Source organism: Lathyrus oleraceus, chromosome 2, assembly GCF_024323335.1.
Source record: "Lathyrus oleraceus cultivar Zhongwan6 chromosome 2, CAAS_Psat_ZW6_1.0, whole genome shotgun sequence".
Lineage (NCBI taxonomy): Eukaryota > Viridiplantae > Streptophyta > Magnoliopsida > Fabales > Fabaceae > Lathyrus > Lathyrus oleraceus.
Window position 1 is genome coordinate 427,992,366 of NC_066580.1, and position 16,154 is coordinate 428,008,519.

The window sequence follows — 16,154 nt, forward strand, 5'->3', positions numbered from 1 at the left end:
TTGTATGCTTGTATGCTTGCTTCTTTCCTGGATAGGAGTAGTTTGCTTATGCAAGTAGGATAGAAAACTGAACTTAGGGTAACGATGCATGACAACACTAGGCTCGAGTCCAGCTCCCTGGTAGTGTGTCTTCCCCTGGTTTCTGGCTAGTAATTCAGTCCCTTTCAGGGGAACTACATCGCCCTGATCCTTGTTCCAGACGAGGTATGTAGGCAGGTGGTCGTGCGAGACCACTCCGGGCAACCTTTTTCTTTTTTGTGTGTGTTTACTTGTCATCTGATTGTGTTTGTTTGGTTCGGATGCTGACGTAAGTCCAGTGATTGGCTGTCGGGCTCCACGTTTGCCCTTGTGAGTGTGTTTTGGTTCGGATGCTGACGTAAGTCCAGTGATTGGCTGTTGGGCTCCATGTTTGCCATCTGTTTATGTGTTTTGTGTTGTTTGGCGTGCGTAAGCCGAACTACAGTGGCTCTGATTCTCGTTTCCGACGAGATATGTAGGCATAGGATGCTATGTCCTATCGAGCTCCCTTCTGTTAACCCCACCTGCGTTCCCTGTGTGTGTGTGTGATGTTTTAGCAACCTTTTCTTTTCTTAGAACGTGGATCCCGTCGAGTACAACGGACGTGAGGGGTGCTAATACCTTCCCCTTGCGTAACCGACTCCCTTACCCTTTCTCTTTGGTCGTAAGACCATTTCCTTTCCAGGTTTCTCTGAGCGTTTCCTTTCCCTATCTTGGGATAAATAACGCGCAGTGGCGGCTCTGTGTTGTGTTTTTGTTTCAGCTCGCCGGTTGTTTTTTCGCGGATGCGACAGTTGATACGATAAGTAGGAAGTCCTTTCACATGTCGATGTTTACAGTTTAAGATTTAGAAATGATTGACCAATTCATAGATATGAGTTCAATGTGTGAAGAAACTCCTAACAGTGTGAAGTTGGGTATGTTGAGGATGACGAGTGGTATCCTTGAAGAGATCAGAGAGGGTCAGAGATCTGATTTGAGTTTGATAGATCGTCTCACGTTAATCAACCAAGGTAATATAGGTGAATTCTGAGTTGATGAAAATGGTGTGACGAGGTTAAGAGATAGAGTTATATTCCTGATGTACCTGAGCTTAAAAAGAGTATTCTTGAGGAGGGTCACATGAGTGGTTTGAGTATTCATCCTGGTGCTACAAAGATGTATTAGAATTTGAGGAAGATCTTTTGGTGGCCTGGAATGAAGAAATTGATTGCAAATTTTGTGTATGCATGTCTAACTTGCCAGAAGTCAAAGATTCAGTATCAAAAGTCGTTGGGTTTGATGCAATCGTTGCCATTTCTGATTGGAAATGGGACAACATTTTGATTGCTTTTGTGTCTGGATTTCTCAAGACTGTGAAGAATGGTGATACTATATGGGTAATTGTTGATAGGTTGACGAAGTATGCTCATTTTATTCCGATGAGACTAGATAATCCATTGGAGAGGTTGGTGAAGTTGTATATCGAGAGGATTGTCAGTTTGCGCGATATTTCGTTAAGTATTGTATTTGATAGAGATATGAGGTTTACGTCAGGTTCTGGGAGAGTTTGCGGATGGCTTTGGGTATGAAGTTGCATCAGAGTTCTGCTTATCATCTGCAGGCAGATGGTGAGACTGAAGGGACTATTCAGTCGCTAGAGGAATTCATGAGGGCTTGTGTACTTGAACAAGGAGGTGCTTGAGATAACTTTTTACCGTTGATTGAGTTTACCTACAACAATAGTTTCCATGCTAGTATTTGGATAACACCGTATGAGGCATGGTATCGTAGGAGGCATATGACTCCTTTGTGTTAGTATGAGTCAAGCGAGAGTGTTGTGCTTGGACCTGAGATTGTTCAGCAGACAAATGAGAAGATCAATATGATCCAAGAGGAGGAAATCACTTGAGTTCCAGGTGGAAGTCACATGATTTTTAGTGTTACCCCGGTAACTAGTGTTGGTCGAGCCTTGAAGTCTAGAAAGTTCACTATGCGTTTCATCGATCCTTACTAGATTTTTCAGAGGATAGGAGGAGTAACCTATCAGATTGCCTTGGTGAATGTAGAGTGGAGAGGACCAGCTGGTGGAACGTAACTTGGGAGCTTGAAGAGTCAGATGAGGGATTCGAATTTGAATTTGTTCACTTGAGGAAATTTTCGAGGGCGAAAATTCTTTAAGTGGAGGAGAGTTGTAACACCCCAATTTTTCTAATTGTTTTATTTTGAATTATTGGTGATTCATGATGATTTTCGGTGTTTTATTTAATTATTAGATGTTGATGCGATTTAAAATAAATTATTTGAATATGTGTTGTTGGGGTGTGGTAGAAATAGTAGGGTGCGGTGAGACGATAAAGTAAGTTAGAAAATAATTATAATAATTTGAATTTTATTTATTATTATTGATAAAATAAGAAATTTTAGAAAATAGGAGTCTGGGCCAATTGTGGAATTTGAGGAGAGTTTGTGGTAAGAAGAGGAAAGTTAGAGTTAAATTGGGCAAAAATAATAATTAAGCAAAAGTAAGGAGATTACTATATATTTCAAAATTTAGGAAAGAAGCTAGGTTTTTGGGAGATTTTGTCAATACGTGAGATTGGAGCAAAATAGGAAAAGAGGGAGAGCAAAAACTTGAGGTTGAAGAAGAAGATCAAGGGCTTTTGCTGGAGATTAGGTAAGGGTGAGAACTTGTTCCAATAGTAAAGGGTATGATAGATGGGTAGAATGGAGGAACCCTTAACCTCTTTAGGGTTGGATGTTTTGATTCCTAATTTTGATTTGGGATGCTATGACAGTTGTTATATGATGATTATATAATGAACTACATGTCCCTTATGTGCGTGCATTTTTTTCTGTTTTTATGATTGAACATATATCCATCATTGTTACAATTTCGAAGGTTTTAGACATAATCTTAAAACTATGATTAGATGATTTAATTGTATTAAAACTATAAATTAACTTAAGATAATTAGATTATTGCATGTGTTGTAATTTTTTAAGCATTTGGCTTTTTATGGAATCGAAATCGGAGGTCCGGAAGGCCTCCAAGGATGAAAAACGCAGAAAATTCTGCATTATGTCTGTCACGACCGTGCTCAGCGCGGGAGCCTCTGTTCGTGTTTTTCAGTCGAAATCGTTTTGGCCAAAACTTTTGATCCGTAAGTCTAAATCGAGTTCCGTTTGAGCCTTTGTTTGTTTCAGAGATAAATTAATTTGTGTGATTATTTCATGGACGTTTTGGGGGTTGAAGAAGATAAAAATTATGGTTTAAATTTTAGAAAAACAATAACTTTTTAGTAACGCCTCTGTGCATGGTTTTGATCATAACTTTCAACTTGTGAATCATTTTGGGTTAGGTTTGAAGTGTTAGAAAGGTGACTCTCAGATATATAATGTGATGGAAATAAGTGAATTTTTTTAAGTATTATCCCTATGCCTACTGTGTTGATGAAGTTTTTGTTCATAAGTCCGGTTAATGAATTGTTGACATATCCCGACAATTTCGGTAATAACGTTTATTCTGTAAGTCCGATTTTGATGTATCAACTATCAAACATGCATACATTGTATATTTCAATACCCAATCATTAATTTGTACAAGTTTATACAAAAATTCAAAAAGGTTTACAATAGTCAAAAATTTAAAATAACTAGGGAATCTTTGAATTTGATGTGGATGAATGAGATATTTGATATCGCCTGGTGATGATTGAAGAAACTTTGATGTTTCTTGATTAATTTTGAGATAATGTGATTTTGAGAAAGTTAAAAAAAAAATATTTTTTTAACAAGTGAGGAAGAAGAAGGATTATGGCGTGTTAAGTATAAGCATCTTCCAGAGATACATCTCCGTAATTTTTATGAAGATGCATCTCCATAATTTGTTCACCTTAAATCAGACGTTTATTGACTTAGAATGCGTCTGAAGATAAATCTTCAAAATATAAAAGCATTTTTTATATTTTTATCATACCATAATATATATATATATATATATGGTGCATTAAAAAAATTTCATGATTATTTTAGAAATTAGAATGCGTCTGAAGATAAATCTTCAAAATATAAAAGCATTTTTTATATTTTTATCATACCATTATATATATATATATATATATATATATATATGGTGCATTAAAAAAATTTCATGATTATTTTATTTTACCGAAATAAAGCTATTCATTGCATCATTCTTTTTGGAAAAAAAACTATATTTAATTTTAATTTTTTAAACATACTTTTAGGTTTGACTACAATATTATTTCTTAACTTTTCATTGGTGTGATTTTGATTCTCCGTTTTCTTTTTTAATAATAGATGAACACATTTAGTTTAGTTGTGTTCCGAGGTGGGATTAGAAACATGTCATATTGAAAAGATAAGCTTTTTTTACATGGTGGTAAAAACTCTTGATGCAACGGAGTAGAAAAAATATGTTAGTTATTTTAATGTCCATATAAGTGAAGTATAAGATGTAATTTTAGAGTGAGAATAAAAATAAGGGATTAATTACTATACACTATCAATGTAAAAAAAATTATATTGTCGATTCATCATCATCATCCGTTTGTATTATTTTATAGGTTTTTAAACTAACAGTCAAATTTTTTTCAATATCCAACGTCTATGATTAATTGACGTTGTAAAATCTTGTCAGTGTATCTCAATTAAATTCTAAAAATAATACTTGCATTGATGAAGAAAAAAAGTTGTTTGTAGTGGCAAATTTTATATAAATTTATAGCATAAAAAGTGTTACACTCTTTATCTCTTATTATCGGACTTTTTTTCTTTAATATAATATTTTTTACAAAATATTAAATACATTAGTTATTATATATATATATATATATATATAATATATATATATATATATATATATATATATACTTTATTAGAATTATCAATTTATTTTGAAAAACCTCTCTCTCTCTCTCTCCTCTCTCTCTCTCTCTCTCTCTCTCTCTCTCTCTCTCTCTCTCTCTCTATATATATATATATATATATATATATATATATATATATATATATATATATATATATATATATATATATATATATATATATTCCTTTATTAGAATTATCAATTTATTTTGTAAAAATACTAGTATCTCACAATTCTATAATTTGAAATTTAAAATCGTGGTGCATTGTTTAATATAGTTTTGTCCCTGGATATTTGTAATCAACACGTGATGAGGTTTATACACTTATGTGGTTAAAAGTATCATTGACTAATTTGGTGTGTGACTCTGAGAGACATCAACAAGGGATATTTGGGGTAGGATCAACTGTCTTGTGTCTCGAGGAAGCTTTACATGTCCTTTTGTCCTACTTGGTGAAGTTCTGGAATGAGCTTTCGTATTTGGGTTTGCTGCTTTGGGCCTTTTAACCACATGACGTATACAAATCTTACCACACGTTGATTACAAATATCATCTCATTCTCATTTTAAAACTATTTTTTTTCATTTGGGAACTAGAAATAAATGCACTAGGTGAACTGAACATTTTGAACCGGTGGTGATGATCTCCAATACGACGGCACGGGGTGGATTTGCATGGTTAGCACTCCAACATCAAAGTTAGTTCAAGGATCAAGATGAGTTTAGTGAAAGTGTATATCAGAAAGTGTATCTTGCATTCTCGTGTGAACTGTTTTATACCTTGGGTCACATTGAGTGGATTTGAGATGAATTGGACCTTAGCTATTTGGATCTTTGGTCGACTCAAAACAATTTCCCCTAAGGCTTTGTTGGACGCTGAGTGAGTCAAGGAAGTCTTTAACGATTTTGGCCGGCCTCCAAGACGATTTTTGGGGTGAGCTAGACTTGAAAAGTTTGGCATTAGTTGAAAAAGTACTGGTGAACAAGCATATTAAATGCGTTTTTATCATTGAAGCATTTCTTCGCCTACTTTTAATGTGTGTATTGATGTGACAAGTTAGAGCCTAACACAGTTTGTTATGCACTTGAGTTTGTATGTATCTCCAAGGATAAATCTAGTCGTTGATTTCGTAACTCCTTTCTTTAGCTGATATGTGTCACCCATTAGCTCTCGCTTATAAATAGGAATGGTTTGAGCGTTTTTGAATTTTTTTCGCAATCTTTATCATTCAAGCTCATTCACATACACTTTAGTGACAAACACGCTTATAAATAGGAATGGTTTGAGCGTTTTTGAATTTTTTTCGCAATCTTTATCATTCAAGCTCATTCACATACACTTTAGTGACAAACATACTCTCATATTCCTTCGCGAGACCATTAATTTGGACGACTGCCTTCCTTGATCAGAATTTTCTATGCTTCATCAATCTAATGCAATTCCTTGATCAGATTTGTGTATGCTTCATCAATTTAACTGAACATGGTGTACCCTCCCTTTCCCTAACTCATGCTATTATCTTCGGTATTTGTTATTTTCTAGTTGGGATAAATAATAGTTGCACATCCCGGAATTTTCAAAGATCAAGCATTTATAAACCGAGTACAAAGAAGTAAGTAGGTTGAATAATCATAAACTTGACACAAGTCAAAACTCAATCAGGGTTCACATAACTACGAAGCAAGCACATCAGAGTCGGTCTCGTGATAACTCTGACAGAACAACAAGTCGGACTCTAACAGAACAACAAGTCGGACCCGGCCTCGGTGCTATTTCTTGTTTTCTAGTTAGGATGAATATTTTGATAACATAAAAACTAGTTTTGAAGTGAGAATCTACCTAAATAATGTGACATCATCATGCAACCCAACATTCTCATTCCATGCACCTTTATCTTCATTATACAAACAATCCAACATTTCCCCGAAACTCCATCACAAGTAATCATGAGTATTGGTCAGAAAATGAGACAATTTTTGTTGTCAAATACACACATAACAGAAACAGTCATAGGGGAGAGAATTAAATGTAATGAGTGAATAGATAGTGTATAAATACGAATGGCTAAAAGGAGTTTGGACAAATAATGTAGATGTTTATTTTGGCCCTTCTCCAACAGAACTATAACAACACTCCCACCAGAAAGGGAAAATGGTAATGGTTGAATTGATATTATTCATATCATATGATATTGATACAAATGAAGGACGGAACAAAATTGTGTCGGCACTCGGCAAAAATCAAATCAACGGCAAGGAAGTAACTGCTTGTTTTGGAAAATAATGCTTCCCCACATTGTTTTTATTGTGTTTGCTCATGTGGCCTTGATTTTTTTGGTCTTCAGCATTAGCTTGAATCCCACACATTTTTCTGAAAATTACCAGCTGAGAAATGAGAACTCATTTAGTGTCATCATCACCATCAAGACCTGAATCAATCTCCTCACATAATGTCTCGGGCATTGTTGGATTCGTAGGAGATTGGTAATTGTCATACCCCAAAATTTGCCCATTAATATTTCAAGACATTTTTCAGGGCACTCCGACTCATTTTTATGACACTGATCTCAAAGGAACAAAGGCCCAGCTCACGAATGGCCCAATCCAGAAAATGGCCCAAACTGGCCTGTTCGCTACACGCTCGCCTAGCGAACGTTCGCTACACGCTCGCCTAGCGAACGTTCGCTACACGTTCGCTACCAGCTCGCCTAGCGAAGCTGACAGACAACAGAAAATTTCGGGCTTCATTCTGAGCCCATTAGGTCATGAAAAAGAGCATTATAAATACCAGCACTTCAGTAATGAAAGAGAACGAAAAAGGGACGAAAGGAGAATCCTAGCAAGCAAACCCTAGCGCTCACAGACGGAAAACCCTGAAGGAAAAGCCGGCGGCCGCAAAGCTACCTCCGTCCAACTCAATCCGGCTCGCCAACTCAAGGTTGCAATTCGATTGCAAACAGGTTTGCATTGCTATTATCGCTTTATGTTCTTAACTTGCATGTGATATCATAATTGAATTCATAAACATATTTGAGGTTTTGCATGTGAGTTTAAGTATGCCAGCCTATCCTGAATGTTTGACCATATTATTTCTGTAATTGAATACCATAAGACTTGCCGCATGCTGAGATTATACTGTTCTGAAATTCAAAACCCGCAGCCGCTCGCTAGCACATCGCTAAGCGAGCATGTAGCGAGTATTCGCTAGGCCTTCGCTAGGCGAGGCAGAGGCGAACGGGACAGTAACTTATATTTCGTTTGTTCTGTGCTATGCTTCTCTGATCTGTTCCCTTATCATCATACATTATTTTGCATGACATTTTTGCTGCTGTGTTTCTTTTTGCGGTGTAATCTTCGATTACACCCCGATTTGGTATTCTAACCCGTTTGCTGAATTTTGCAAAGGTTCACATGTCCCAGGAAAAGATTGCCGTTAGGTCTTCCACTTTATTTGTGGGATACCCTTGTGGAGACTCACCCTAAATTGCTTAATTATTTTAATGTGTTAATTTTAATGTATTAATTTTAATGTATTAATTTTAATGTATTGATTTTAATGTGGAGATTCACCTTAAATCACCTAATTGACTTTAAAATATGGCCTTTAAATATGTGATCTTGGACCTCTCTTTTGCCTTACGATATTACGGTATAACGGTCATGTCCCGCGAACGTGGGGATACACTTAGCAAAGACCCTTCGAGTAAATCATCATAAAATAAATCATAGTCCCTCGGATGTTGCCTTCGAATATACGATTTTGTCCCTCGATGACCCTTCGGTGTAGCCTACGGTTAAATGATGATCGTCCCTCCGAATACTAAGGTATCCCTACAACTGTTGCCTTCAATGACCTATCGATGACCCTACGATGACCCTGTTACATCCAAAGGCTAAAATTACTTACTTCTCAATAGTAAGGACAATTTTACCCTCATAAAGATTGGAAATGCCCATAAAGACCTTAGGAAGGTATAACTCTCAATTGCTGGATCATAACCTAAAACATTTTCCACCCCTCACACTTTGCAAATACTAGAAAATTACCACTTGGTATACCTTCATACTAGAATCATTGCCAGGTTATATTTTTCTAAATAGTTTCAAAATTAAATGAGATAACACTTTGTATACATTCATACGAGAATCATTACAAAGTTAAACTCTCTTTCAAACATTTTTTTAACAATTCACGAACACTTTTCAGACAAAAATATAAGTGATCCAGCAATTAAGAGCCCATGGATAACCATGGATACAAAGGGTGCTAACACCTTCCCTTTGTATAATGTACCTCTCGAACCCAAAATCTATTGAGGTCTTTCCTGTTCTTTTCCACCTTTCCTTATTGGATAAAAGAAAAGTCGGTGGCGACTCTTGCTATCCGCGACATTGCGATAAAAAGCAAAACACCCCAAGTCAGTTCACCGTATGACAGAACTGGCGACTCTGCTGGGGAATCTTTAAAAAGAGAGGTTACCTTAAAAACAAGATCACTTATTCCAAATTGTCTGATTTACTTTTAAGGGATTGCTTGGGTATTTTTGAGTGAAAGATCCTACACCCGGATCTAGTGTACCTTAGGTAAGTAGCAATAGATCATCGCGACTATCCGGCGTATACTGGAATGGTTAAAATGATGGCTACGGTTAATGTGACACTTTGGTTGTCCCGATGTTCCTCATGTTACTTGAGGAAAAATTTGGCTTCCGCGTGGTGTCATCAAAGCATTAACCAGACCTTTAGAACCCTAATTGACTCATCCTGGCCATTAGAAAGTAGTGAGATAACTGACTTCGGTTCCGACTGGGGTTGGTTGAGACTCGATACTACACTCCTTGAGATTGGACTTTAGGGAAGCTTCGGTCAACCACTTGGTGTTGCACTGAAGTGGACTTGAGGGAAGGTCAATGATTGGAGATCCTTCTAGAACCCGGTTACTATTCTAGGACAGGTTGAACCAACCAAACTTCAGTGGGGAGGGTACTTACCTATGGAACTCATGCAAACCTTAAAACCTAGGAATGATGGTTGTGTGACTTGCTTGTGCTTGTTGTTTACTTAACATCATAACATCATAAGATCATAACATCATAACATCATAACATCATGGCATTGTACTAACCATTTCGAGGACTTAGGGATTTAACTTTGCTCTGTTTTGTAAAAATAAAAATAAAAATAAAAATAAAAAAAAAATAATAAAATAAAAAATAAAAAAGAATAAAAAGTTTCCTTTTTTTTGTTGGTTTACGTAAAGTTAAATTCCAAAAGTCCTTGAAAACATTTCATACATTGCATAACATAACATAACATTGCATAACAGGTACTCTAAAGGGATCAGTGTTCTCACGGTTTTCCTCCAAACAGAAAAATGGACCTCGAACAAACTGTCAAGGATCTCCATGCTCAGAATGCTCAACTCCAGGAGATGATCTTGAACTTATCCAAGGGGCAGGAGGAACTGAAGGCTCTCTTGCTCGAGAAGAAAGAGGACAAGAAACCTGTGAGTTACATTAACCCGGGAAGAAGGCTTAAAGGACAGGTTGCGGGAGTCAAAATCAGAATTCCGAAGGATCAAGAAGAAGGGATAGATTCAGAAGATGAGAATGCTTATCCTTTCAGCCAGGAAGATGACGATGAAGATTATGAGAATGAGCAGTACTCTCCAAAAGGTGATAAGTATAAACTGCTGGAAGAACGTATGCTAGCTATGGAGGCTCAGAAGGCGCCCGGTCTGGATTTCGAGAGCTTGGGTCTGGTCTCTGATGTGGTCATTCCCCGCAAATTCAAGGTCCCCGCTTTCACTAAGTATGATGGGGCATCTTGTCCTCAGATGCACCTGAGAGCTTATGTGAGAAAGATTCAGCCCTATACCACTGATAGGAAGTTATGGATCCATTTCTTCCAAGAGAGTCTATCTGGCACGCAGTTAGAATGGTACTATCAGCTCGAGAGCTCTGACATCCGCACCTGGACTGATTTAGCGACAGCTTTCTACAAGCACTACCAGTATAATTCTGAATTAGCGCCTACTCGGCTACAGTTGCAAGATATGACTATGGGATCTAAAGAAAGCTTTAAAGAATATGCTCAAAAGTGGAGAGATTTGGCTGGCAGAGTCAAACCCCCTATGACTGACAGAGAATTGGTGGACATGTTCATGGGCACACTGACCGGCCCATTCTACAGCCATCTACTGGGAAGTTCTTCATCAGGTTTCACTGAGCTTATATTAACAGGTGAACATGTTGAAAGGGGCATTCAAAGTGGAAAGATACAGATGGCTACCTCTGATCCTCCGGAGACTCCTAATGTCATCATTGCTCCTCCGTCTAATCATGACGAGGCTGTTAATGCTGTAGAAGATGCTGATAACGATTATGACTTGGATAGCTGGATCTTCCCAACAATTGGTGACGGACTCAATAATTGGAAGGCTGAAGACACTATCCCAATTTCCTTTAGTCGGGAGTAATTGTTATTGCTATTTTAGTATTTCAAAAGCATTGTGTCTATACCCGGGGCACAATAGCTAATTTTTCAAGGGTTTTGTCATTTTCATAAGCATATTCATATTCAATAAATCAATGGACTTTTTGCATTCAAATATTGCGCTCTTTATCTTTCCTGTCATTTTTCAAACAAGCTATGTTTTCTTGCACACACTCACGTAACAATTTGCCGATCCATATCCACTCTGGATCCGGTTGGTAATGACTCTGCTACTGTTCATTATGACTTTGAAAATCCGATCTACCAAGCCGAGGATGGAAGTGAGGAAGATTGTGAAGTCTCTGGAGAACTTGCCAGACTGTTACTGCAAGAAGAAAAGACTATACAGCCGCATGAGGAGTCAATTGAAACTGTAGATCTGAGTACTGAAATAAACAAGAAAGAAGTCAGAGGTTTCTTGGGGCACTCGAATTACATTGCCCGATTCATTCCACACTTGACTGCTACCTGCAAACCATCTTCAAATTACTAAAAAAGAAAAATCAAGAGATGGTATGGAATGATGAAGGACAAAATCAAGAAGTATCTCCAAGAACCTCCAATCCTGATACCACCAGTTGAAGAAAGACTCTCATCATGTATTTGATCGTGTTAGAAAATTCAATGAGGTGTGCGTTGGGGGCAACATGACGAGTCTGGTCGAAAAGAGCATGCCATATACTGCCTTAGCAAAAGGTACCGACTGTGAAACAAGATACTCACAGCTTGAGAAAGCTTGCTGTGCTTTGGCTTGGGCTGCTCGCCGACTAAGACAGTATATGTTGAATCACACCACTTTATTGATTTCTAAGATGGATCTTATCAAATATACATTCGAGAAACCTGCTGTCTCCTGAAAGAGTTATCACTGATAATGGTACTAAACTGAACTCTGCATGCAGTTCAAAATAAAACACCATAACTCTTCTCCGTACCGGCCAAAGATGAACGGCGCCGTGGAGGCTGCTAACAATATCAAGAATATAACAGTAACATACAAAGACTGGCATGAGATGTTACCTTTTGCTCTTCATGGTTACCGCACTTCGACAGGGGCAACCCCTTTCTCTTTAGTCTATGGAATGGAAGTCGTTTTACCAGTGGAAGTTCAGATTCCCTCTCTAAGAATTGTGAAAGATGCAGGCTTAGATGAGGATGAATGGATTCAAACTCGACTCGATCAGATAAATCTGATTGATGAAAAGAGACTTGCGGCTGTTTGTCATGGGCAGATGTATCAGAAGCGCATGACCCAAGTATTCAACAAAAAGGTCAAGAGACGAGTGTACCAACTTGGCGCCTTGATGATCAAGCGTATCATCCTACCACAGGGTGGTCCCAGAGGCAAATGGACTCCCACATACGAAGGGCCATTTGTAGTTAAGAAGGTATTCTCTGGTGGAGCCATGATGCTTGCTACAATGGATGGCGGAAAGTTCCCGCATCCTGTGAACGCGGACATAGTCAAAAAATACTACGCATAAAAGAGACCCGCTAGGTCGACGTATCTAGGCAAAAGTAAGGGCATCCCGGCGAACCAAAAGGGTTCGGGCAAAAGATAGGGATAAACATATACAAATGTACACCCGGCAAGTCGAAAACCTGAAAAGGCGGCTTGGGCAAAAAAGGGTATCCTGGTGGACTGAAAACCTGAAAAGGCGGTCCAGGCAAAAATTAGGGATTAAAGCGTATGACTATGTCCTGTTCCCAGTCAGCTTCACCCAAGTTCAAAGGACTGAACAAGTTAATCACTTCTATCCGACAGCAGGAGATGAGATGCTTGAAGACATAATGACAGTAGTGGAATTAGAATCGATAGGACTTTTTTTTGCATAGCTTCCTCTTTGTTTGCCTGACAATTTCCTCTTACTAGGATTTCTGTCTCCTTGTACACAAACTGCCTGTTTACGGGCCCTCTTTCAAATCAATACAAGTTTTATTTCCAAAAAGATGATTTCGTTTTTACTTTTCTGTTTTGTTTGCGTAAACGTCCATTGGTTTACTTCGAATTAATATATGCATTTGGATATGATCGATGTTTACCAAAAATGCGTGCATAAAATAGAAATAGCGATTACTACTAGGCTTCAGGATCGAGGAGAAGGTCTAATCATGCTTTCCAATGAATCCGTTGCTAATCCTATTCCCCAGCAAAGCCAGTCATTCCCAGAAGAGAGTGGCATTACTAGACAAATGGGTCATCTCTTCCACCCCTAGCCAGGCTCTGTTGAATATCTCTGCCATCAGATAAAAGTCAAATACCCCTAGCTAAGGAAGGGTCATCAATACAAATATCTCTGACCAGAAGACTGAGATTTATTTCCCCAGTAGAGTCCCCTGGAAGAACGTTTCAGACACATAGTGCATTCATTACATCATTTCACATCACATACCTACATACAATTTTCATTCCGCATCATATACGTTACGTCATGTCATAACATATACATGTATACAATGCTCTCATTTATTCCAGACGCATGATTCACTCATTACATCATTTCACAGCACACGCATGCATACGACATTTGCATCTCATGCATCATGACATGGCATGAAGCTAACTTTATTTTTCAGGTTAATTATCCTCTTGATACAATCAAAACAAAGGTCCATTCAGACGGACATCCTTATCAATTACATTCAGGATTCAACTACATCTTTCAGATATACTCCATGACAACATTCATTCTGACATCCTCCTAACGATGGCATCTATAAGTACATCCCAGACATTCATTGCCAATACAACATATACAAATACTAGCAGATATAGCCTAGCGTACGGTTCATTCTGATTCAGCTCAACATATGACTCCTTCAACTCAGATACGATCTAGCGTACGATCCATTCTGACCTTCAATAACCTAAATACAGTCTAATGTACGACCAAGTTAGACCTTCAAGTCCTCAGAGGCCACTCAAATACAGTCTAATGTACGACCAAGTTAGACCTTCAAGTCCTCAGAGGCCACTCAAATACAGTCTAATGTACGACCAAGTTAGACCTTCAAGTCCTCAGAGGCCACTCAAATACAGTCTAATGTACGACCAAGTTAGACCTTCAAGTCCTCAGATTCTGCTCAGTGACAGTCTAATGTACGACCAAGTTAGACCTTCGAGTCCTCAGATTCTGCTCAGTGACAGTCTAATGTACGACCAAGTTAGACCTTCGAGTCCTCAGATTCTGCTCAGTGACAATCTAATGTACGACCAAGTTAGACCTTCAAGTCCTCAGAGGCCACTCAGTGACAGTCTAATGTACGACCAAGTTAGACCTTCAAGTCCTCAGATTCTGCTCAAATACAGTCTAATGTACGACCAAGTTAGACCTTCAAGTCCTCAGAGGCCACTCAGTGACAGTCTAATGTACGACCAAGTTAGACCTTCAAGTCCTCAGATTCTGCTCAAATACAGTCTAATGTACGACCAAGTTAGACCGTCGAGTCCTCAGATTCTGCTCAAATACAGTCTAATGTACGACCAAGTTAGACCTTCAAGTCATCAGATGCTGCTCAAATACAGTCTAATGTACGACCAAGTTAGACCTTCAAGTCATCAGATGCTGCTCAAATACAGTCTAATGTACGACCAAGTTAGACCTTCTGCTACTCAGATGCTACCTAGTGACAGGTACATTTCTGAATTGTAGTCTAGTGTACGACTACCTCCTTTTATAAGCAGATTCAGCCTAATGGACGGCTCATTCTGCTCAGATACGGTTAATGTACGACCTAGTTAGACCTTCATCTGCTCAGATGCTACCTAGTGACAGGTACATTTCTGAATTGTAGTCTAGTGTACGACTACCCCTTTTATAAGCAGATTCAGCCTAATGGACGGCTCATTCTGCTCAGATACGGTTTAATGTACGACCCAGTTAGACCTTCATCTGCTCAGATGCTACCTAGTGTACGGTATATTTCTGAATTGTAGTCTAGCATATGACTACCCCCTTTCATCATCAGACACAGCCTAACGGACGACTCATCCTGCAACTCCAATACGGTCTAGCATAAGACCCGTTTGGATCTTCAACTCAGATACAATCTAGCATACGATCTGGTCTGATCTTCTATCCCCGGTGAAATCACCCGCTTAATGGAGGTTTCGTTCTGCAACTCAGAGACGATCTAGTGTACGATCCATTTTGATTTTTCATCCTCAGCAAAGTCATCCGCCCAATGAACAACTCACCCTGGTATTCAGATGCGGTCTAGCGTATGATCCATTCTGATCCCTTATCCCCAGCAGCGTATAACACACTCTGACTCCCCAACGAAGTCGACAGCATAATGGATAACTCGCTATACGGGCTAGGCGTATGACCCGGTACGACATCCATGTCTTCAGATATCGTCTAATGTACGACGCACTCTGAAGCTCTCACCATCAAATTCCCTGGATGGCATCTTTAAGCCCATCTCCATCAAGACTAATTGACAAGCGCAAATTTTCGGGGCATTCTAGTGTTCAATAATCTTCCACCTCCAGACCACGAATGGTGCACATACCATTCTACTCTCTCGGTTCAAGAATATTGAACAGGGGCAACTGTCATACCCCAAAATTTGCCCATTAATATTTCAAGACATTTTTCAGGGCACTCCGACTCATTTTTATGACACTGATCTCAAAGGAACAAAGGCCCAGCTCACGAATGGCCCAATCCAGAAAATGGCCCAAACTGGCCTGTTCGCTACACGCTCGCCTAGCAAACGTTCGCTACACGCTCGCCTAGCGAACGTTCGCTACACGTTCGCTACCAGC